The 24874-nt window shown below is 34.1% G+C and overlaps 1 protein-coding gene across 1 annotated transcript in view; it reads right to left on the minus strand.

Annotated features, from left to right (window-relative positions):
- LOC116167976 (serine/threonine-protein phosphatase rdgC) overlaps nt 1–24874 on the minus strand; it is a 144757-nt gene that overhangs the window by 113409 nt on the left and 6474 nt on the right. The gene's annotated exons all lie outside the window — the stretch shown is intronic.

The following is a 24874-nucleotide window of genomic DNA, read 5'->3' on the forward strand; positions in this document are numbered from 1 at the left end:
GCAATATTTTTTCATTCATATTTTTGCTATTAGTTGGTTGGTATTTAACACAGTCATTAAAAAGCAATAACTATTGAGACAAAAAATAAAACAAAACTAATAGGTATCGGGTGTTCCATTAAAAAAAACGCAAGTGTGTTACGCCACTGAAATACAGCACGCCCCTGGTGATGAAAAATATTTTAGAAACATAACGACGGTAATTATAGCTGTGTACAAATTTTGCTCTCAGGTTTTTTCGGTGTCTTTTATGGTAAAGGAAATACGATCCGAGGGTTCTTAGATGATACACCCTGTATAGCCAAAATTTAATAAAATTCATACATAGGCGAAGGATGGTGTGCACAAAAGGTCCTCTACCAATTCCGATGCTAAACCGATTTGGGCAAAGTGAACAGGAAGATTTGAAAAAATTAATAAAACATCTCATTTAAAACGTGGAACAATCGGTCAACTCTACGTAACAAAGGAAGTGATATAAAACTTAAAATATTTTACCTGAATCATAGAAATTGTTAAAGATATATGTGCATTAGTTTCCCAGTCATCTTGTAATTGGACACCCTATATGTATAGGCATTTGGAACCGGTTTTCGCATTCTCGGCCTACTTTACGAGAAACTGCGACCACCCGTTTTGATCCTCTCACAAAAGAACGTGGAAAACTTTCAAAAAAGTTCACACGTCATGAAGCTGTAGCGTGAAAACCTCAAATGTGAAATGATATATGCAAATAGGCTATACGCATCACTAATTTTCAGTAGGGGTGACGGAGATTGTTAATCAGCTCGATATGTGTGAGACAAGGGAATCCGCTGATTTACTAGGGCAAATGATTGTAGGAACAAATAGCATGATTTGCATATGAAAGTTACACGCATCAACTTTTCACGTTAATTTTTAACTGAAGGCGGATCGTTTCGAAGCGACTTTTCAATATTTTCACGAGATTACCCTGATATTTTACTTACTGTAATGACTATATTTACTTTATATGAAAATTTAATGCGATTTATAGGAAAACTTCAGTCAGGAATATTTGATTTGCTCTTATTAGGAAGCGTATATGAGAACTAAATTAAATAAATCGAGTTCTTCTGAAGTCGTATTCGAAAGTTAATAGAACGCTAGCTGCAAATCATGTTATTAAATAGGACGTAAGTATAAGCCATTTTGAAATAAACACGGATCAATTCCCTTTGGTTCAGGATAACGGTATCGAACATTCATTGAAAAAATCAATTAAAAGTGCCAGCGGAAATCATCCCCAGTCAGTGGCGTAACTACAATGTCTCAAAGGTACGCAATGAGGATGGGCCCCGACTTAAAAGAGGCCCCGGCAAAAATGTACAAAAAATGTAATTTTTATACAAAAAATACTGAAAAAAATTGAAAATTTTCCGAACTCCTTCAATGTTACGCTTGTGTTAATTATTTACATAGTTTGCGTTACTAAAGGAACAGATAACATTGTTCACAGGCGGTAAATAGGTACCTATAGGTGAAAAATCCGGACCAATATCTACAATATACAAAAATTAACAATCTGAGGAAGTAACTATTGAATTTAAATCATCATATCATTTAAATCTGACCTTAATTTAATACGAAATTTGATATGCCCAAAAGTATCCAGCCCAAAGAGATTTAAAAGCAACTCCATCCGTTTCCCATTTGTGAAACATAAAATTCCGAAGTCTCTTACATAAAGTACCTTCATGAAACACTTTGTTAATTAGCGGGACCTTCTGCAGTCCAGAAGATATCTGAAGGTCCTGAATACGGTAACCTTAAACTGAATTTGTATTTCGAGATGAATGCGACTAAGTACTTTTAACACTCTAGCATTTACCTCTGCATGGACGAAACAGTTACCGTCATTCAAAAAAGGCGGATTCATACACAAAGAATAGAAATCCCTAATCAAACTTAATAACTAAATGAGTTTAAATGTATTTCCAGCGGTGTCTGTAGATACGCCATCTGTACTTTTGAAATTTTGAAAGCAGACATCTCAGAATGGACGAAAATACCATAGTGGAACCTCCAAGAAAAAAGCAAAAAACGAACGTTGAACAGCGAAGAAATAAGTTCAAAGTTAAGCAACGTCGGAAGATAGATATGAGGGTGATATCTTTCATTTATATATTTTTAAGATGGTTGTCATTAGAAATCCAAGCGGTTATATTAAGCGTAAGGGAAAGGGCCCCCAAATATTTTTGAGGACGGGCCTTTAAAATGAAGTTACGCCACTGTCCCCAGTATACATTTCAAACCATTGTTGTTGGTACTATTTTGCAACTTCGTTGCATCTCCACTAACCATTAATTGTGGCTACTAATATAGTCACTTTAATATAATTGTCCGTTTGTTGTCGATTTACTAGGGGGATGGCGTAGGTCTCTCATTACTGAAGTGTTCATAATTGTTTTATATAATTTGAAGATTTAATAGTTTGTTTGTAGTTTTGTGTGTTGATTAATTGATAATAATTTGCGAAAACTAACAAATGCATTTGGTATTTGAAAATTTCTTCTGTGCCCATTGCTTATTTCAATATGCAACACGTTCTTTTCTAATCAAAAGGTATTTTTATCTACACAAATGCAAGTTTTCCCACAGGTGTAATTAAGATAATTACAGGAAAAGTTACCGTGTCGTTTTAACGATCAAGTGAAAATTAGATGCACGTTTCAAATTATTTTCTGAGCAATTTATCAAGTAATTTGAATTTATAGCTGCGCTTATCTTTCGCAAACAATGTAAGGAAAATGTAATAAAGTTAGTGATGAAATTGTCAGCATTTTTCAAACCTTGTATAAAAAACGTGAAATTTTTGAGGAACCGTTGACAACTGTTAACAAAGGAATCTCGGGACATACGACAATATGAAGTATGCGATCTAAAATCCATTTTGAATTTCCGCTAATTTGTCAATGCAACTGTCGGGTCCATGAAAAGTAGAACATGTTAAACACAAACGGCGGATTTAGGTTTAATCGTTTGTGCTCTGTGTGTGCTGGTCTTCTGTGCCGTATAATAAGTGTCAAGCAGACTATCATATGGGAGGGCGTGTGTCGTGTGATTATATTTTAATGATTATCTTATTTTAACGTGATTTTTTTTTATAAAATAATGAAAAATACACCTGAAACTGAACTAATTCATATATCATTAGATGAGAAAAAAAAACATCATTCGATTGGTGTCATTATAAACCCTCTAAGTTAACATTGGGAGCACCGATCTGCAAAAAAACATTTTTCCCATGTTGATTCCCTATGTTCGGTTTTGGAATATTCACCCGGTATAACATGAGCTCATAGTCAACTTACACTCGCGGCTAAGGAGGAGGGGGTATAAAACAAAATTGGATCTGTAGTGTGGTCACTATTCCAGCTGTTGTTACTTATATCGTGGATAATATTCACACTAATTTTATATAGAATTAAATAACACTAATAACATTTTTTATATTTGATTAATTGACATTTTGTAATTATCACCATGTAAACTAAAACAACTGTTCCAAATCCACCCATGTATTGTACATTGGATCGCCACAGATCAATAGGGGCTCCGGTAACATCCGAATCAATAATCTACTTACAAGATTTTCTTAACTTGGATCAATTGGCAGAATGCGGAATGCTACAGTCAATTAGAACATTAACTGCAACAAATTCAGATGAATTTTCGTTGAAGCTCAAACAAATAAAGTTAAAATAAGAGCACCAAAATCTGTAATATAAATAAAAAAACTTGTAAATGGCAAAAAACAAAGACAAATGCATAGTCAGACCCCATAAGTTAGCGTAATAAAGCAAAAATCCACTAAATTAACCGCAAAAGTGTAAAGTTACTGCTGTAAATTAACCACGAATGCAGTTCAAATTATGAAGTGATCTAGCGGTAAAAAATGAGATGGCCATTTCAAAGTAAGTTTTAATTAACCGAAATTTTGACGGGTAGATTTTTAGCCAACGAAAGTTACATTTTAAAATATTGGATGGAAAAGGTCTACTTGTTAAAAAAACTAGAGAGAAATGGTCGCAATGGTTTTTTCTCTAGTTTTTTAACAAGTTCATTCTCATCATTTAGGTACTTTATTAAATCTCCAAAAACTCAAAAATTTTTAAATGTAATTTCATCCGTTTCACCGTACCTATTTGTAATTACCTGAAGATGACTAACAATCGAAACAGTAGTGTTCCAAATTCAAATTCATCATTAAATTAAATTATTCATGGGGAGGTTTAGAGTTATTTGCTATCCAACGAGTCAAAACAAAAAGATTTACCAGAAAACAGACCAGAGAGATAGGCGTATTTACGAAATTTTCACTAGTTTGCAGAATGAGACAAAATTGTCTTTCTTATTTAGACCAAACATTCGTTAAAAATGAACTAGTGAACTACAATTTTAATATGGACGACTAAAAAAACAACAGATTCAAAATTATCCGATCGCACATATTCAATTTTCGTGATGCAGTTTTATTTTTTTTTTACAAGCAGTTGTATATCACATTCTGTAAAAAATCCTCAAAATCTAAAATGACATACCGGAAATATATTACGAATTTAAGAGTATAGTGTTGAGTAGGTACTTTGAATAGTATGAGTAGCATGAGTAGTTTGGTGGTTTTAGGCGTGTTCTTTTATTTCTTAACTGGAACATAACATACGTACACATATTTACAATTTTTACAAATTAATGTTTCCCACGAATGGTACAGCTCTGGACTTGTGTGGGCTATGCAGCAGCTCTACAAGATTCGTTCCCTACTGCAGAAACCGGGTGGGGATACGAATTTTCTTCGTTTGCGCGGCTTTTAAAGGACAGTGTAGGAGTGGGGGATGTACGTCCCTTCTTGTATTAGGAACCGTATCGGTCCCACTCGTTCCGCAGCGGCGATGTCCCCAGTCCCCACAGTAGTATGGGGATGGGTAGTATAGGCATGGGTAGTATGAGTAGTAAGTGATTTGACTAGTATGAGTAATTTGAGTAGTTTGAGTACTTTGCGTAGTTTGAGTAGAACATACAGTTCAATAAAACAACGGTTTTTGAGTTCCTACCTACCTCTGCGATACTTATTTTTATTTTGTTAATGCCACTATTATATAGTGTTAGTAAAGTTATAAGTTATACAGTTTATTTTGGGAATAAATCATAATAGAATGACTAAAAAACCCAATTTCTTTTCAATCAAGTTAAGGATTCGATAACTGACATGAGAAGTTGAATAGGTAGGACAAACTTTGTACTAACTTAATAGTCGGCGTCAGACACTTTCGTGTTTGTTTTAGCACACGCTGTTTCCCATAAATTTGAATCGATATCGGCAAACTTCCGACTAATACAGTTTACACACACTAACTTCCATCTTGTACGTAACAAAACGACGAGGGTAATTTTATCAATGGAACGTAAAGTGTAATGAAGCTAAAAATGTCCAGAAAGGGACAAGGTCGACAATAAATGTTTTAAACTGAGCTTACTACCTTTGTAGTTTTGCGTTCATTCAAAATGAGCCGTGAGCCCTTCAAGTCCACAATAAAAATAAATTAACGAGTTCATTTAGGTGATTATAAATTCATTTTTGTTTATTGTAGTTTGATACTTATTACGGATTAAGAGAATGTGATACACATAATGTGTGAGGTGGGGGCATAAAATTTAACGCATCTCTAACCCTACCTTTTTAGGGATCTGCACCCTGTGCTTTGTGAATAAAGTACGGTCGCCTTAATCATCCCTTTTACATTGAATATTGGTAAAACTCGTGTTCTATGGGCATGGATATCAGTAATATTTCCAAGTAAGTTTTTCCATAAACCTTGTGGTCGCTATATCAATGAAATTATTTCAATTCCGTGGTAATAAAGTCGGTATTTGAACTTCATATCCAAGAGGAATTAGTCGCTTTAATACACAAAAAGTGCATTAATGTGTTAAAATATTCATTAGTGTTGATACACTTCGTAGAAAGAAGTAACTTTTAATGATGCACCTACTAATGCATGCACATGCAGCGCCAGTTTTTGCGCCATAAAAGTTGTGGAAAATGTGACGTATTCTTCAACGTTCTCTCTCTAGCTGAAAAATAACGTGTTAATCATGAATTTTTTGCAGTGCACACGATCTTATTAGCAAGATTTACTTTAAAATAAATAGGCAGAATGCAAATTTTCAATTTACCCTCTTAAACGAGCACAAACTGAGCATATCGCAGTTTCGGGTTGATTAACAATTTATGCCCCAAAGCGTATTTTCCATCGACATAGTGATCTAATTAAGAGAATATCATCTCTACTACAACTAGAAATTCGCGTTACGCGTATAGTAAAGGCGAGGCTTGCCTAGTTTACATAAATTAGATTTTAATGAAACACCATTTGCATATTGCAGCTTCATCTGCTAAGAGGTGAGCAAACTTAGTTTGTAATTTCTTCACTAAAATTGTAATTCTATGCTATAATTCAAATTCTGTCAAACAGCAAAGGGAAAAGTTACAATCAATTTACATTACTTGTAGTTTTAAATACAGATTATGCAATACATGGACCATTCACTCGTTGTCATTTAATTATTATTAAATTAATTCTCAGAGTAATCTTACCAATTTCAAATCTTGATGGACTCAGTATTTTACCTCTATATTTGATAAGAATGACGACTTGATCCATCCATTTCTGCCAAAAAAATTTCTTAATTCACGATTGGCCGCAATTCTGTAAAACTTAAATCGGAGAACAGCAATCTTCCCCAAGAACTTCTTGAAAAATCCGCCAAGTCGTAAGACACTTCCTAAACTGGCCATTGTGGACATCTCTGTAGACCCCTCCCGAAAATGACGTTAATTAATCGCTAATAAATTAAGCGAGCGATTTCTCATTGATTCGCGTTTGAGCCACCGTTGCGACCATGCGTGGTCAATAGTAAGGTTTGAGGTCTCAGAGCAGTATTTAATCTAAAAGAGATTTTCCGCGGGTAATTAATCCGGGAAATTTTAGAAAAGATTCGATCTGAAACTACCAAGTAATCACGTTTCGTCGCGAAATAATTTCGTTCGAGCTTTGCCAGAATGAAAGTAGCCGGTTTTTTTTCGGCTACTACAAAACCAAGTTGTAATTTAATCGCGTTTCATGCGTTCATAGTTAATTGAACCAACATCCATCAGAAGTGAATTAATTCGAACTTGTCAGTTTTAGTTTATTGTATAAAGAAAAAATCATAAAATACTTGAGCAGTTGGGTAGGCGAAATATCGTCTGTAAAAATTATTAGCGTGTCCCGTGAAGAACAAATCAATTAAACGGCCGGTGGCGTTCTGTTTTGTGTACCTACTCAGCATTTCTAACACTCCATACCCACGGTGGTTTCGTCATACCTCGATCTATTTTAAATTATTCAAACAAATTTTGACTCGGTCGACGCGAACTTATCAATCAGACGTGTACTGTTCGTTATATCAATGGAGTATAAAAACATTGCCTAAAAGCAGGTTAAATTAGAATTCCAAATGTAATTTAGTCAGTGTATTACCTTTTCGACTAATTAAAATCGGTAAATAGACGAAGGTTATGGATTTTTCGAAAGCGAAATTAAAAGCGGCATCCCATGGGTATACGTTACTAAAGGATGGAAATTAAAAGATCTTTTTTAGGTCGTTTCAGAAAGCCCTGTTCCATTTTGCTAATACTTTTTAAGTATAAATGCAGCCAACAATGAGCCAATTTAGTTTTCTAGTTAATAATATCATTAAATTAAACGGTAAGAAATTCGCACGTGATATGGGTTAGCTGGCGGCTCCAAGTTTTATCCTTTAACTACAAAACAGTTTCCTAGTGAAGCTGCTAGATATAATAATGTACATTTTTGTGTATAATTTAAAAACAAGAAAATGCCGCAGTACTCTAAACACGTTACGGCTGGTTCTGTAAAGTAAGCTCGTGGGATCAACTTAAACATGCTTGGAATAACTTTGTGGTAATCTCTTTGATAATACGGCTTACACTTTCACTACACGTCTACGCAAGTCTATTTTCGGTGTATACGGAGGTAAAATTTTAAAGGAGAAACGCACAGACATACATAAATCTGTAAGTCGAGCCTTATAGTTGTTGTTCACCGGATTTATCCAAACCGCCATCCCAGAGTTTCCAGTTTTGAAACTAGTTCACCGTGCGAGAACTCCCAATTAATTATACTGCAAGCTGAATTGGAGCAAATACGCTGTAATTAAAACAAATTTCGTACAATGATGCACGAATCCGTGCGTATGATTTATTACTCGTACATTAGGTGGTTGAAACATAGGTTGAAACTAACGAAAATTGTAGCGAATATCCCAGACGCCAGCAGCAGCGGCCAATAATTGGTCTTCGATACGAACGCGAATGTGACGCGTTCTTTACGAGAAACCGAATATGCCCCTTCGCAGGCATTCGGGATTTCTCGAGAATGTCCGTGATCTTTTTAGAAACTTTCTAGAAACTTCGTGTTTAGCATCGACGCCCGAAGTGCTTGTTAATGAAGCTCGCGATCGTAAGTGATAAGTTTCGCTGTTATAAATCTGTGTACAAGATTGTTATAAATTCATGAATAAGTAATTGTAAAAGTTCTTCATTGCTTACAAAACTCTTAATTTACAATTGTTTTGGGGTCATTTTCTGCTATTTTTCCCGTATCATACAAAGCCTGTACTCTTATGATATTCAAGTTACTCACTCATACAGTTGATTTTCTTAGGTAAAAAATTCCCACACAAAGATTCCATAGAGAGAATGTAGCTTGATCTGCCGGGTAGAGCGTCGGCTATAAGATGTTTCAATCGGACTTCTGGCAAGGAAATATTGCGATTGTATAGTGAGTGAGATTGATAGAGCCATCTTTAGGCCTTTTCCGGAGTTTCTTTTGTAGATATACACTTTCGAAGATTTTTAAACATAGATATTATTTTATTAGAGATTATCTTGCAAGTTTTCTGGAAGCTCAATATGTTTCAAGTAGTATAATTTTCAGACCCATCGGAAATTCTTAAGAGCATGTTCAAATTAATGTAAACTATTCTTTTGTCTTTTTTTATCTATTTATTTTTTTTTATGTATTTATTTTTTCACATATACTGTTCAAGTACCTATCCTTTAAAAACTATTCGAGGATTTCTTTAGGATATCGCATAAAATCGACTATACGTCAGGTTGTCTAACTACACTGAGTCGATTAGTATATCTAAAATGAATTCATTTATGAAAAATTGTACATATAAGTTATTTTCCGTATCTTTCCAAACGAGGCAAAATTTCAAAATTCTCTCTTTAACTACACACGTAAATATTATACAAGGTGCACATAAACAACCGAAAAACCGTGACTCTAGTTGCAAATTATTCAAAAGTATCATGTATATATATAGTATATATGAAATTTTAAATGAATGCACCAAAGGTTATAAGATTCAAATACCTTGGACATTTCCTTCATATATGCCGGCAGTAACGCAGCATTGTTTGAAAAGATGCTTCCACCCCAATAACCTTTCCTATTCTTTATAACAGGCTTTTGCATTTGGATTTTTCAGGTACCAACTTTTCTGCTTCTGCAACAAGTCACTGAATGGGTGGTGTATTATCTTCTTCAACCGATGTCATTTTGTTTACAAAGACAGTGATTTTTATAAGCGTGTGTCAAGTAACATTTCCATGACAATCATGGAATTACGACGAATCATCCCCCTTAACTAGAAATGTATTCGAATATAAAGTCAATAAGATTTCATTTTACTTCCCCTTATTTTTAAATTACATTGTAGGTATAATAAAAAAAAATAAGAAACGCGTGTATAATTGGTCCTTAAAACACTTGCAACGTTAAACTCGCGCACTTGTTTTTTTTTTAAATTATCTATTTAAGGAATGATGCAAAATATACCCATATTGCAAAGAATGTTACCTGCAGACGTATAGAAGATTTAAACGCATCAAAAATGTTTAATATTCTAATTAGTACCCGCGTCATCTTTGACAAAGAGTTTACCTAATTGACTAAAGAACTGGTCAAGTATAGAAATGATAAAAAATATCCCTCCCTACAGACGATTTAGTTCACCCTATGAACAATTACCAATATAAGTGCTTTTTGACATACAACGATAAGCCCATAAAATATGACATACGTTGTGTAGATTTTCCTACCCCATGAGGACGTTAATTATCTGAGCTCTTTATCAAGGACATTGAACTTTGTGAAGGACCGCCAGGAAGAAGTTCAAATAAATTCATAATTTAGGACAGTAAGATTGAAGCTATTCACCCGCATGTAATTTCTTATAATGTAAAAGGTCGCATTGTACATTATTTTGGATTTTCCCACTTCAAGTATGGTATGCATGCGTACGTTTTTCAGCTCCCATGTTTTATGTATTTTCACTAGTTATCTGGGTGAAAGCGAAATCTGTTTCGCGTTTTGTTGTGTAGGCAAATGAGTGTAATGGATCTTGTCGATATTCAAAGCACGCGAACGGGAGACGAACGTTGAATTTCCAATGCGACGAAAACATGCTATTTCGCATATCAAAACACATAAAGACAATTATTGGCATTACGAGAGATAAAAAGGAAGGCAGCGTGGTTACCTCAATGTGACACGAACGAGCTTTTGCCATTCGAGTTTTGTTAATCCAATTAATTTAAAGGGCCCCGAATTTACATTCCAATTGAAGCGACTCTCTAGAACACTAATAATAAAGTCAATTAATAGAAAAATTATGGCCTCGTTCAAATTTACTTTCTCTACAAGACGGTCTCTTTGTTATCGTGAATAACTCATAAAAAGATAATAGAACTTGTTTGTCAAAATTGTAATTAGTAAAAGTGCAAATATTGGCACATTTTTCATACTTTGTTTTGACGTCAACTTGTTAGTGAAATTTCGGCAAATATTTAGGGATTCAATTTTTTTTAACAACTTTTTTGTGGCATGAAAAATTATCCTTAGCATCAAGTTTCTTACTTTTTGTGCACAATTACGAGTATTATTACTCCCTGGCATAGTAAACGAAGCCAATTAGTACATTCGTATACGTTATTCTGACAGCGTCTAATACTCATTGAATTAAAAGTTTAAACACAAAAGTGAGTTTTGAAAACATCCTCTTTAATTTTGGGCATATCTAAAGTTCGATAATTGAATTAATTGCCTACGACACACTGTTTGATGTTCTACTTTTAAAGGTGATTAGGTTCATTACGTTAAGCTGAAATCCTATAACTAACGCGCAACCTTGACGTTCAATTTTGCTTTTGAGACATTAGACAGTAGACAATAAATAACGCATATTTATATTGCCTAATATGGAACTTATATCATACTAAAGCCCAAAATCTAATTGAGTTATAAAACAAAGGCTTACGATTTCCAATCGCGTGAAATATATTTAGGATATGTTCGGATCACGTTTATATAACGACATCAAACGTAGGTTAAGGTATTTAGCTGCTTATTATTATGTTATAAAAAGGACAGTTTGTTCGAAGCGAACCACAACAACAAAATTTTCGCGATACAGATCAATATTTCATCCTTGAAGGAAATTACTTTTTCTGGAATATCGTTTTTGATTACAAGCCTCTACATTTTTACCAATGACGTGCAAAGAAAGAGAACTCGATAAATGATTTCAGCGATAGAAATAGAAGGAATATGCTCCTTAGTAGAAAATTACCGTATGCACAAACTAAAAATAAGTATATAGTGCACAATGCTTTTTGAAATTTGACATCTAAGATCTATTTTATATGTAATTCACATCAGTCAGCATACAATTTTCACCAAGAACGACATTCTATATTCATGGATCTAAAAAATGGCATTAGAAATGACAGAACGTACAGTACAACGTGCAATGCTTCCTTAGGTTCATGGAAGCTGGAGTAGTGAAAACCACGGCGTATTGAAGCTAAATACGTTTCTGTACGAGCTGATATTTAAAGTAAGTCGCCTTTGAGCAACAGGAAGACCATCAATTTAATCAAAAGACAGTGTTTAATAAAAGAAGCAGATATGTAATTATACGATGCGAGTGGGATTGGGATATAATGCGACGCCTACTTAAACTACAGGCCGGAACGCTCGCAGACATCACGTGACCATAGGTGTCATAAAGACGCATGAAATTCACGTGGGGTCTCATAGGAAAACGGCGACGCCGCGCCGTCCAACATTTAATTTTTACACCTACAGTCATCCAATTTCAATCACTTATGCTCCTAGACATGACTATTTTTTAAGCAATTGAATTTTTTTAGGTTTTTTACCGCAAAAATTGGAATAAGGCACACGGGCAATGGCTTCAATTTCGCTTTGTATTTTTGAATAGCACAGAAAATCAATTTACCAGTAATTTACAAATTGCAGGTTATACTCCAGGACACAAAATAAAGAAGAAGCCTTCTTGCAAACACTACGGCCAAAATTTATCGTAGGAGGAGACAGTGCAGACAGTAAACACAATCTGTGGGGTTCACGACGCACAACAACAAAGGACAGGGAATTGGCTACTTTCATCCAGGACCAGAAAATCTGGTGGTATTTTGTTACAAATGGGCACATAATTGACGCATTTTATTAAATTTTAGTTGAAGATGTACTTTTGCTATAAAAATTGATCAATAATTTAGTGAGTTTCAATTGTTTTTTGTAATTTAACACGTAGAAATTAAGAAACATGTAGGCAAAGGAATTATTGCGTTTATTTGAGATTTATTTAGCAGATGTTGGATAAGGAAAGTAAAATTTAATTGATTTAGATAAACAATGGCATATGTGCAAAGTATAGATAAGGAAGTGCGATGTAAATAAGTGCTCGCATTTCGTCGACCCTTACCGAAGATAAAAAATGGTGATGGAGATCTTCTGGACTTAAAAAGGTTGATGCGCGGATCTAGCGGGGTGGTCTCGGTTTGCCGTAATAGTCCATAGCGTGTTAAGTTTCAGATACGCATTTTTCCGGTAGTCAGCCGGTGTTTCAAATTCTTGTCTATCAGTTAAATTAAGAAGAAGTGATACAGGAATAGTTTCCAATTGCTGCCTAAAGTAGTGTTTACGCAGTTAGTTTCTAGTTATAGAAAAGGAGGTAATTCGTCAATTTGAAAGTTATATCTTCGTTAAAATTAACGTTTGTATCCGAGCAACAGTGTTGGTGAATAAAAGAAGAAAGCTTGTGTACACGATTGTGCCTTTATTTTAAAAGAATTCTTTGAGAAGTGTTTGTTTTTGTCCTTTATAGCATCTGTACAGGCGGGGTTAGACAAAAATTTGCATTATTACAACAAAGTAGGGAGTACTTTTGACTTATTTTTTCTGTATTCGACAGATTGTATAGTTTATTTTGTAGAAATGTTTATTTTATTTTTGTATGCAATTGTGTTGCTATAATGCATGGGTTACAATGCAAATTTATTTTGTACACGATCTCAAAAAAGCGTGCCACGTCTAGTAAAACTAAAGAAAATGCAGATAAAGTTTGTTTATGATAGGGTTAACCTAGATTTAATTTGTCTTTAATTATTAAAAATAAAGTTTATTTAAAGATGGTATAAAGCGTTTGTTACCAGGTTTAATTTATGTAATTTTGACGTAGCTATGTAAGTACTATTTGAGTTATATAATGAACTCACTCACATCCCTGAAGAGAGAGCAGCTTCAAATAGAGCTTCCAACGATCTCAAGGCTACTATTAAAGAAGCAAAGGAAAGATAATATAGATCAGATAATTCGATGTGGACGCCGATCAAAAATTAAAAAAACAGGGCAGATGTCTCCAATAAACTAAACAGCGCATGGTCCCATCAGCAATTTTTAAATAACTTTGGTGAAAAATAAAAACGATCTTTCAAAATTTCGTTTTTCTCAGGAACTAATCTGATTTTTTTCAGTTTCAAAACGGTATTTTGTTAAGCACCAAAATACGCATCTTTGCCAAATTTAAACTATCTATATCTATCTCTTACAGTTTTCGAGATCCCCAAGGTGGCCCTCGAATTTGAATTAGCCTGTATACTGGCCTAACGTTCATTACCCTTCAAACCTTCATTTCTCCGTTCTTCTCAATTTCGTCTTCATCATTTATATTATCTAATTTCCCATTACTCTCATTTAATATATAATAACAAGCTCTGTTAACAGCTTCTCTAATGTCTTATTATTCCCATTTACCATTTACATCCAGATTGTAAAAACATGATAAAATTTCACATTTAATGTAATCGAAATCTAAGAGAAATTCAAAAGGTTAATCTCCCATAAAGAGAATTAAAGAAAAATGTTGTCATTTCCATTGTGTTTGAATTTATAACGCATTTAACACAGGAATATAGATTGGTGAAGTGTGAAAACTGTAATAACTCAATTGAGCATCACATCAGCTATAGGTTCTGTACAAACACGTTAGAGAAGTTCATCGTATTGCACAAGCGTTTCAACCGTTTAAAATAAATGATAGGTAATCGAAAGGTTATTTTTCAAGCTCAGAGAATACCTATACGTTTAACTAATCGCGCGGATTTCTGCACGAGTTGAACCCAATTTTCGAGCACCGATTGAGATTTCTGCGCGTGACTATTTTTCAAATTCCAACTGAACAAATGTAAATTTCAGTGAACGACGACAACCGGGCATGAAAGAGGTTTTAGAGAAATAGGTTATAGCTGGTGTTTCCAAACGAATATCGGGGTTTTAAGGCTTCGCCATATTTTTATTTTATTTTATATTATTATTACAAATTATTCCTCAAACGAAAGAGCAACTCAATTTCTGTTTTTACCTACAAGCGTTCAATGTGCAGTGTGGGCTACGCTAAACGAGCAATGTCATCTTACCATCAGGCACTCTCTAAGTCTATAAGGGAAGATATAGGACACGATGCTTGGATACGGGTGCATAACCAAAATCGTCGAGTTGCTCTTCCATTTAATCAAAGAATACTTATTGATTTGATGTATACTTTTAAACTTCGAACATCGAACTGGCAGATCTTTGCAAGGAGTCTTGGTTTCAACAAATTGATCTTGGATAGTGTCACCAACTTTTGTAATTTTGAACTAAATTACAATGTTCTAGATTAAAAAATAAGTCAATTACAATTTACAATGCACATAGTTAAAATATTAATTAATTTAATTTAAAAGGTATACATATTTTAAATTCCCCTTGGCAGTAAAATTTAAACTCTTGTTTTTCCAGCAAGCAAATGTTGCCAGTGTCAGCATTTTATTGTTGAGGTATACGGGACTAATTAGTTCAGCTCTCATTGTTTACGCAATGTAATAATTGACTGTTAGTGCAGAAATCGCCATTTTCATTTAGTAGGACCATAGATATTAAAAATTTTACTAAATTGAGGTGGATTAGGTATAACCAAAAACGAGCGTCTCACGCACTCGTCTAGGGCGAAGCTTTAAAAGGAGCGTAACAAATTTAATTACTGGCAGTGTTGGTATTTAGCCTGGTATTTAGCAAATAACTATTGTAAATAACAAGATTAAAATTATCTTACCTGGCTCCTACAAAATGTCATTTAGGGAGACCTAATTAGAAAACGCCCCTGCGATTACAACTTTTAGTGTCTCTTAGTCTGGCAGAAAATCTGAGGAGTACAACTGGTGTTTAGAATAAATTTGTCCTGAAACCTTTTTCATGCGATTGCGGACGCTCATTTAAGTTTACATTTGTTCAGGGAGAATCTAAAAAATTGTCACGCACAGAAATCTCAATCGGTTCTCTGAAATTGGATTCAACTCGTGCAGAAATTCGCCCGCTAGACATAGATATTCTGCGGGCTTTGAAAAGTAAGCATTGGTTTATCACTTAAAACGGCCGAAACTTCTCTAACGTGTTTGTATGAAATACCTACTAGAGAGCCTCTAAAGATTTAGGAACGCTATGCAACCGATGTCATACTCAACAAATTAAGTTATAATAGTTTTCACACTTCACCTACCTATAATCCCATGTGGTAAACTGCGTAGGACCAGTACTTGAGTTCAATTTTTAAGCGTTTCATGCATCATTGTGAAATGTATCTAAAGGGATAAATCCGATTGTTTGAATGCCGATAAGAGTTATACTATTATATATATTATACTATGGACAGAAATTGAGAAATTCAAGAAAGTGAGTAGTGCCTAAACATTAATTATTGGGAACCTAGAAAAAAATATAGATTTATAAAGGGCACGGTACAAAACGTTTTATTAATCTAAGTCATGCCTTCACGAATGATTAATGCCGCCTTGAGATTTCTTTTCGTTATGCACTTTCTTGAACTTCCTTCTCATCTCGATATCGTCTTCCATCACATATTTCCTTGCAACACATCATTCACGCTTATAATCTGCTTCACGACTACTTCTCAAATCCTTTCTTCAAATCTCTATCTTCTTTAATCCTCCTTTGCGGTTTCATTACATCTTTTTGACATATATGCTTTAAGTTCTTGCGCCTTCCTTAGTGTTCTTCACACCTAGTTCACTGACTGTTCGAGCCTTCTTATGCGTTCTTTCTCATCCTCACCCTTCGATCACGTCTTCTTCAATTGCCCTCTCTTCTTTCACGCTTTCTTTTCCACGTCTCTTACAAACTCCTTTCCTCTTGCGCTTGAAAATACGATAAATTTATTCAGAAATTGCGGGCTTATACTATACCGTGAATATCCTAAAATATATTATAATAGTGGCAAGCTGAAAACGGCACAATATAGATGGGAATGAGGAAACATGGTACGTAACAGAACAACAGATATAGGTAATGTAACACGATATTGTATTATTTTCACCCCTAACACACTTAACACTTCTCAATTTACACTTAATTAGTCGTAATAGGTAGCTCTCGCGTGATATAACGGTAAACACCGCAAATAAAGTCCCCTCCCAATATAGTGTATAAATATCGCTATGAATGTATAGATGATATTCGAATATGAACGAGGAAGATAGTATTTATACTTCGATTGTTCCCATTTTAAATTAGAGTGCAAGATTTTGAGTGCGCAAAAACGTTGCCAATTACGTGATGTCACAGAAACGTGAAACTAAAATAACCGCAGACAAACTAAAATGAATATAGTCACTATTTTAATATACGCTTACAGTACCGCAATTTTTCATAGGGGCATCAAGAAACAGCGAAAGAAAGAGTGTATATCCTACGGAGATTGTCCTCAATTTACTGCCGGGGTAAAGGAAATCTAGATTTCTAAAGCGATATACGTGCCTGCACACGAAAAGCAAAATTCATATGTTTTTCCATATTATTAATGGTATTTTCTAAAGTTTTCCGGTCTTTTGTTTAGGCGCTACACGTGAATGTCGAATACTCGCATGCGACTCTGAATTTATTACATTATCCAATCCTTTCCGCAAAATCATAAAATTTTATTTCTTCGTATAGAATGGAATTTGATGTGCATTTGAATAGCGTTTTATTAAATTGCCGTTTAAAGCTTCAGATCTTTGAGATAGTCGCACTAGACTACTATTTCAATATTTCAGCGTCTTGTAATATTGCCATTTTTTGTATCTTATACACAATTTTTTGCCTATACAATGTATTCAGAGTGAAATCGACACTATTGCTGACTGTCATATTGCAACTACGAATTTGGTTACATTAGCACATGTAAAGTCCGATTGCGATGCTCGAATTAGGGTTATCACGAATTAAATATTAAGTTTTTTTTATAGAACGCTCTGTATATCTTTACGTACTTGGAACGAAAGTTAAATACCCAATAAAAAATCTTTAATACATAACCACCAATAAAGTGATATTAAGGCACTAAATCAATTTGTTACACAGTTTGCATAAATCGCTGACGGCTGATACTTTAAACATAAGAAGAAATATGTGAAAATATGCTGAAGAGTTTAAAATAATAATATAGATATCTCGAATTAAATTGCTTTTTATTTAGTTTCATCTTTATTTTTCTGTCCAATGAGGCTTGCTGTTACACCAAATGTTTTTTTGACAATTGCATGTATGCTAGATTTCTAGTTAATATTGAATCACGAATTTTTTTTATTTTTTTCTATATCAACCATATGTATATTTTATGTTGTTGTACAGTAAATTGATTGCTACTAAAAAAATAGGCATTGCATTTGAAAAACAAAAGTTGCATCGATTAACGATTTATTTTTCCAATTACGAGAACCCATTATTATTATTCACGGTATTATTACTTGTCGAAGAACCCCCGTAACATCTAAGTGGCACTAATTGGACTAACGGCATCATCTAGAATATTTTCGTGCCGGAGCTCGATGTATGGAGTGTTCTTTGCTTAAGCCATTTGCGAAAGTGGCATCACCGTGATATATACGATCTTCGCCCTATAAGTATATTACCTACCCTTCCAAAATGACTGAAAAAAGTTATTACTTAATGTCCTCCCCGCTCCGCAATCTGGATTTCGTGTTGGGTATGGTAATTGTTTTAATAAGTATTTAAACAATGGTATGGTTGCCCTGAAACGGTTATCGATATTGTTGATGATATTTTAAAACCTATCGATTAAGGTAACAGTTTATTATTGGCGCTTCTTGAATATTCAAAGGCATTCGACAATCGACACTGTGAATCATTCTTTGCTTTTATGTTACCTTAGTCTTAACGCTGAAGCAGTTGCATTTTTTCATACCTATTTATGCAATAGAAAACAGATCGTGTGCATGGGAAATAATCAATCAAATGCTGTTGCAGTACAGTTAATAGTACCTCAGGGTTCCATACTCGGTCCCCTACTTTTTACGGATGACACCGCGTTTTTATATAAGGACAACAAATATACCAAAGTCCATATCTTTGCGGACTGAAACTGAAATAGGTATTTTCAGATCTCGTTTCAGATGAACTGAAACTAGAACTGTAACTGATATTTTGTGTTTAAGGCGGACTGGAACTGGAACTGAAACTGAAACGGATATTTTCCAATTGAACCAGACTGGAACTGAAACTGATATTTGTGATGCGGCTGGGACTGGAACTGAAACTGAAAGTGATAAATCGTTTCAGTCAGGATCCCTGGTTTATATTTGGTGTCAGAAGAAACTTTAATAAATGTAAAATTATGTTATTTGGGAGTAGGAGGAATAGACTATGCCATTAATAAATCTCATTTGAGTATCCATGAACAGTACAATACGGCCACTTACACATAGTGATAAAGTATCAACACTAAAAGTGGGTGAGTGGATTTTTAATTTAAATTTATTGTATATCCATAATTTCACTTCTATTATAACTATTAATGGATGACTTTTACATTGCATTACTTTAGGGTGTTCAGGAAGTAGGGATGAATATTTTACGAACATATTAAGTTACATCTCCCATTTACGTATGAAAAATTATATCCTCCATATCGTATTTGACCATCCAAGGCCGAGCAGCATGTTCATTGAAGTTTTTGATGACGCGTACACTTTTGATTTCACAAATCCCCACAAAAAATGTCACAAGGCGTAAGATCGCATGATCTGGCAGGCCATGCCTGGTTGCGACGCAAAGAGATAATTTTTTGAGGAAACCTTTCATTCGGAACGACTTAATGGATTTTTTTCCGAGTTTCACTCATGTATATAGCTTCATCCTCATTAAGGACTTACTGACCGTTAAAAGACTCAACTCATTAAGTCATTACATTACCATTCACAACCGTCACAGATAGCATTAGTTATTTATGCCGCATGAAAGGACCTCCCGATATTGAAAAAATGTAAGAGAATTACAAGCATAATATTATTATTATGATACAAGGTAAACATAGAATCTGTCACAAACAATACCGCAAAACTTAAAAAATATTCGTGTTTCATAAGACACAAAAATAGTTTTTTACTGCCTATGCCAACTTTTTAAAACGTGACTACTTACACTTAACAATTTGTATTTCAACTTATATCGCATCTTCTCTTAAATGTGGGAATATTGCTAATAAGGGGATTATTAGTTTTAATCATTATTACACTTCTTACAAATAATCGTATTTAAGCGTTGTTCCACTGGCAATAAAATTATTCTGCGCCGAAAACCTAATTAATCGTTTTGCAAACACTCCAAGGTTATACATACCTACTGATATCAGAGACCTAATTAAATTCCAACTTTGGGGGAAATTAATATACGTATCGGACGTTCAAACAACGAAAAAATGTTGGCACTTTCCGCTTAACCTAACTTAACATTAATGTTATTCTTCTCGTTTATTTTCGAATTGTACGCGGCAAATTTTAATTCAAATCGCGATCTATATAAAGCTCTTGAAACAAGAGGACTATACTCCATTCAAATTCAAGCGACGTTGTCTATACAGGAGGCACATTAAACCAGCCCTAAAACTTTTATAGTGCTCCACCATCAAATCAAATAATGATCCCTCAGTTCGAGGTAGGAAAACATCACTGTTGTTTATTTATGAATGCATTTTATCAAATAATGGATGAATATGTACTTATAACTAAATTAAGTAGATCTGTAATCAGGTTAGTTAAACATTGTTGCAATACCAAGAAGCTAATAAAAAATGAAATTTACATGTCGAGTAATTTTTTATCTGCTAACAGCCTCAGAACTACTTAAAATTTTGATTTTATACAAATAGGAATAAGAGAAATATTAAACAAACCGACATTGATGATTAGAAACCTCGGCAAAATAATTAATGTTTTGTCAAAAATCCACCGGGCAGGGTCAGATTTTGGCCAAAAATGTTTAACCCTGTGTCTGTATTCGCGTTTCTTATTGTCCGCTATTGTATTTTAATAAAAACTTTCAAAAGTAAATGAAAAAAAAGGATTATGCAATACGCTACATTTATTTACAACAAAAACTGTCAAAGTTATTTCCTTTCTGATAAAAATTCACAGTTTCTATAAGTTCAAAAGTAAAATCCGTTGTTCCGATAGACTTACTGATAATAAAGAATCTTGAAAATACAAGATGGAAACAAGAGATTCGATGTTTAATTTGAGTTTGCCTATTTGACAAACACATGATGCTTATGTGCGAAGTTGTGAAATATGTCCTCTTATTTATTTATCATATTTTGTTTTATATCTGTAAATTGTAAAGCATTTCGAATGCATGTAGGTTGTCTTTCATGTTGGATATATTTAGATGAATGATTGTTAACAGGCATCAAACCACATTCGAATTCCGTAAACTACATTGCTTTGCGATTTCCATTCGTACCTATTTATTTGTCTTTTCAGCGTTGCACTGCTGAGTGTGTTACCACTACCTTTTACAGGGGTGGCTTTTAGATCATAAACCACATCATAGCATTTCATAATATGTATGTAGTCACAGATATTAATTAACTACTCTTGTGATAAGCAGAACAAACAGTAAGTCCGTCGTAATTAAAATTATAATTAATCTGTGCTTATCTTTCCTGAAAAATTTTCAGTCGTTTTGCAAGAAACTAGCAGAAATTTGTCTTTAAAGGTGAACTTTGCCAATCTTAAATCATGGTTAACTCATCGAAATTTAAGATACAAACCTTCTTTTATTTAAAAGAACACGTAGAATGTTAGTTAGGGGACCCTTTATATGAAACACTATGTATTCAAAAGTGTTTTTATCAAAATCGCAACATTCACAAATAAAAGAAACCTTTTCAACATGAAAGTCTCTGTCCCTAGATTCTAGAATAAGTAAGGCTACACTTAGTACTTACTTTTGTAAGTTTTCTAATGTATCATGCCTAAGAAAATGTGAAAGGTAATTCGGAATTTTTAAAACTGAGAGAAAAACATCCGGCCGCTGTTACAGGAGTTTTTCATTTTTCCAGTTTTTCGTGATTTTGTTTCACACAAGAATAGATAGGTATATATTTGACCGTAATTTACATAAAATGTTGCATTATTTCAATAAAAGTGAGTTTCCATTGGAAATACTCCAGTTTTATTCTCTTTTCCTTACGTTATTACATTCAAATCTGGTGAAACATGGCGGCCGTCGCGCTCATGACCGAACTGTTAGTATAAAGCCACACTGTAGTGTGGGTTTTTTTACATTTAAGAAGCGTGATGTATGATGTTTATAAAAACGGCTTCGTACACTATACAAGACTACTATAAGAATAATCTACAATCGAATCCTGATGAGGGTGAAATAATTCGTGTCACTGGAGAGCCTGAATTATGTGCCATTGAAATTTTTAGCAAAAAAAGTACCCACTGTATTGATTAGCATTTTTTATTACAAATTCAACCATACACGGCACACGAAAAAAAAGTTGGAAATTGTTGGTTTCCACAGGATGGTGCACCCAATAACATAAAAAAAATTAAAACGGAATCGGCAACTTCCTGGCATATCTTGGAAAGTAACGGAATTTTCTGGTTTTCTTTGAAACATGATAATAACCCTTTAATTGCGCATATTTTCTTTAATTTAACCATCTTCTATGGTTTCGGAGATCCCCATGAAAAATCCCAAAAAACTTACCAGAGAAGACATTCGTATGGCACAATAAATACTAAAAGTCGGTCGTCTGCCTCACTTCCATGTTGAGGTTCTTGAATGGACATTTCAGAGTTCATTTCAAACATTTTCCGGCGGGGAGTTCCCTACAGATTCGAAGTATCGTACTGAGCTTGTTGACCGATCCGATTTTAAAATTTATTCCACCTTCCACCTTTTTACACATTTATGCGACAATGCGGTTTTTGGTTGATGAAACGCAAATTAAACCATTTTCTCATTTAAATTAGACTCAGAAATGAACTACCTACAGCGAGTTAGATTATTTTATTTCTAATTGTCATACACCTACTACCGTTGACTGCTTTATCAGCGAACCCTGCTACCTAATTCCTATAAATTAATAGAAAGTGAAAATAGGTTAACGAAGCCCTCGTTATTGATTCAACAATTAACTCCCAAAAACGTAATCGATTTCCACAATTTACATAATTCGTCGTAGGGTTTTAATAGGTTCTGTGTATTCAGTACGTTAATCCTAGGAGCTTTCCAGTATTTACATCCCATAATATTTACTAACGATTGTAAAAGCTGTACCCCGAATTTAGAACACTTAATTAACGTGGCTTTGTTCTTCATCGGAGAATTTCAATTTCTCAATATAAATCGGTTCGTACACATTAATCGAAAATTATAGTCTATCACACTTACCTATATAGATCCTCACGAAACGAAAGAAACCATATTTCGCGTTTCGTGTTCGTGGTGGTTCAATCAATATTGACCTTTTCACCAAAACTTCTAATACAAACTCCTGAGAGTTTAGTGAATAATTTATCATCGAAAAATTGCGAGCGAAGTCTCAATGCTAAACCGAATTACAACTTCTAAAGGTCTTTAAAGCCCCGCTCATAGTTAAGCTCTTCTTTAACTCACGTACCAAAGTGAATTTCTATCTAAATTAATTTAGCTGGATCTATCCGACCCAAAAAAGCCATCTAACGTAATATACTAATTTATCTACGGCACTGAATAAATGAGTTAAATTGTAATTTAACCCAGAAAACATTTGAAATAACGCTTGACGTATAAGAATATTTATTTGTACACCGCGGTAACAAAAAAAAAACGGAAAATTGTAAATTATTAGTTATGCGAAAATTTTATGGTATTTTGGATTATTCGTTGGACATTCCAAGAGTAGGTAGGGAATCAAGTTAAAGCAGGGAGACGGGTGATATCATGCAACTTGCAACTTATTACTATTTATAATGTTGTTTAAATAGTGGATAGGGTGTCCGTTTTTCGAGCTCCAACATGGGGATCTCGGTTATTTGAAGAGATGCAATATAGCTTAAATTGGGGCAAATTTGCGTATTTTAGTCCCAATAAAATGCCATCGCGAAAATTCGGATGTCTTCAGAGGTTGCCCAGATTAAAAAAAACTGAATTTACAATTTTGACTTTAAAGCACTTTTTATGGGGAATCCAAATTATTATCAAAAAATTCAAGGCACTCTAGACCTGGAAGTTACAGTAGATAACTTTTTCATTTCTTATGTATTGGATTTTTTAGCATTTTTGAATACAGCCTGTTTTTCTGATTAGGTAGACCTTGGAGTGTTTTTCAAACCATTTTATTGCTTCTAAATCTTCTGCTAGAGCTACTACAAAGATGCGTAAGATATTTAAAAAGATTTCTAGCCTTCTACACATTTTTAGGGTCGCATAGCTCAGAAACTAACAGCTTTGGACAGAACCTTATAAGCTTTATGAAGGCCTCACCTAAACGGTTTCTGAGAAGCTCCTAGAGCTTCTTGGAAGGTTTCTAGACGTGTTTCATTCTTCATTTCTTCAAGACAAAGTTTTCCAGAGCCAAGGAAGTCACTCTAAAGCCTTCTGGGTTTTCTCCAAAGTCTTTCAGCGTATATCTGGAAAAAGCATTGTAAGTGCTTTTCAGAGGTTTTTACGCCTGTGACATAGTTTTAATTCCCTTTTTTAGGCCCATTTCAGAGCTTTCTCGGTCCTTTTCAAAGCGTTGGCGGTAATTTTCTCGCTGCTAGTATTTATGTCTTCACGTGTTATGTTCATCTACCGTTGCACCATATGGCCACATTTTTGCAATAAAGCCGTCATAATTTACTAGGTCGATCGTAACTTTAAACGACTTGTAATATTCCGAGTATGACGGCATAATTGAGATTTGTTAAAGTTTTGGGTTTGATGCTATTCTCATTTTTACGTTTACGAAAGAGCTAGTAATAATGTACGTTGAATGTTTAATGCTTTGTCAGTCAGTCTTTGTGCTAAATATTTTAAATTCAGAATTTATACTTTTTCCATAACATGTAAAACTACCTACACAAGGTTTTCCACATAAA

Source organism: Photinus pyralis, unplaced genomic scaffold (genome assembly GCF_008802855.1).
Source record: "Photinus pyralis isolate 1611_PpyrPB1 unplaced genomic scaffold, Ppyr1.3 Ppyr1.4_LG4, whole genome shotgun sequence".
Lineage (NCBI taxonomy): Eukaryota > Metazoa > Arthropoda > Insecta > Coleoptera > Lampyridae > Photinus > Photinus pyralis.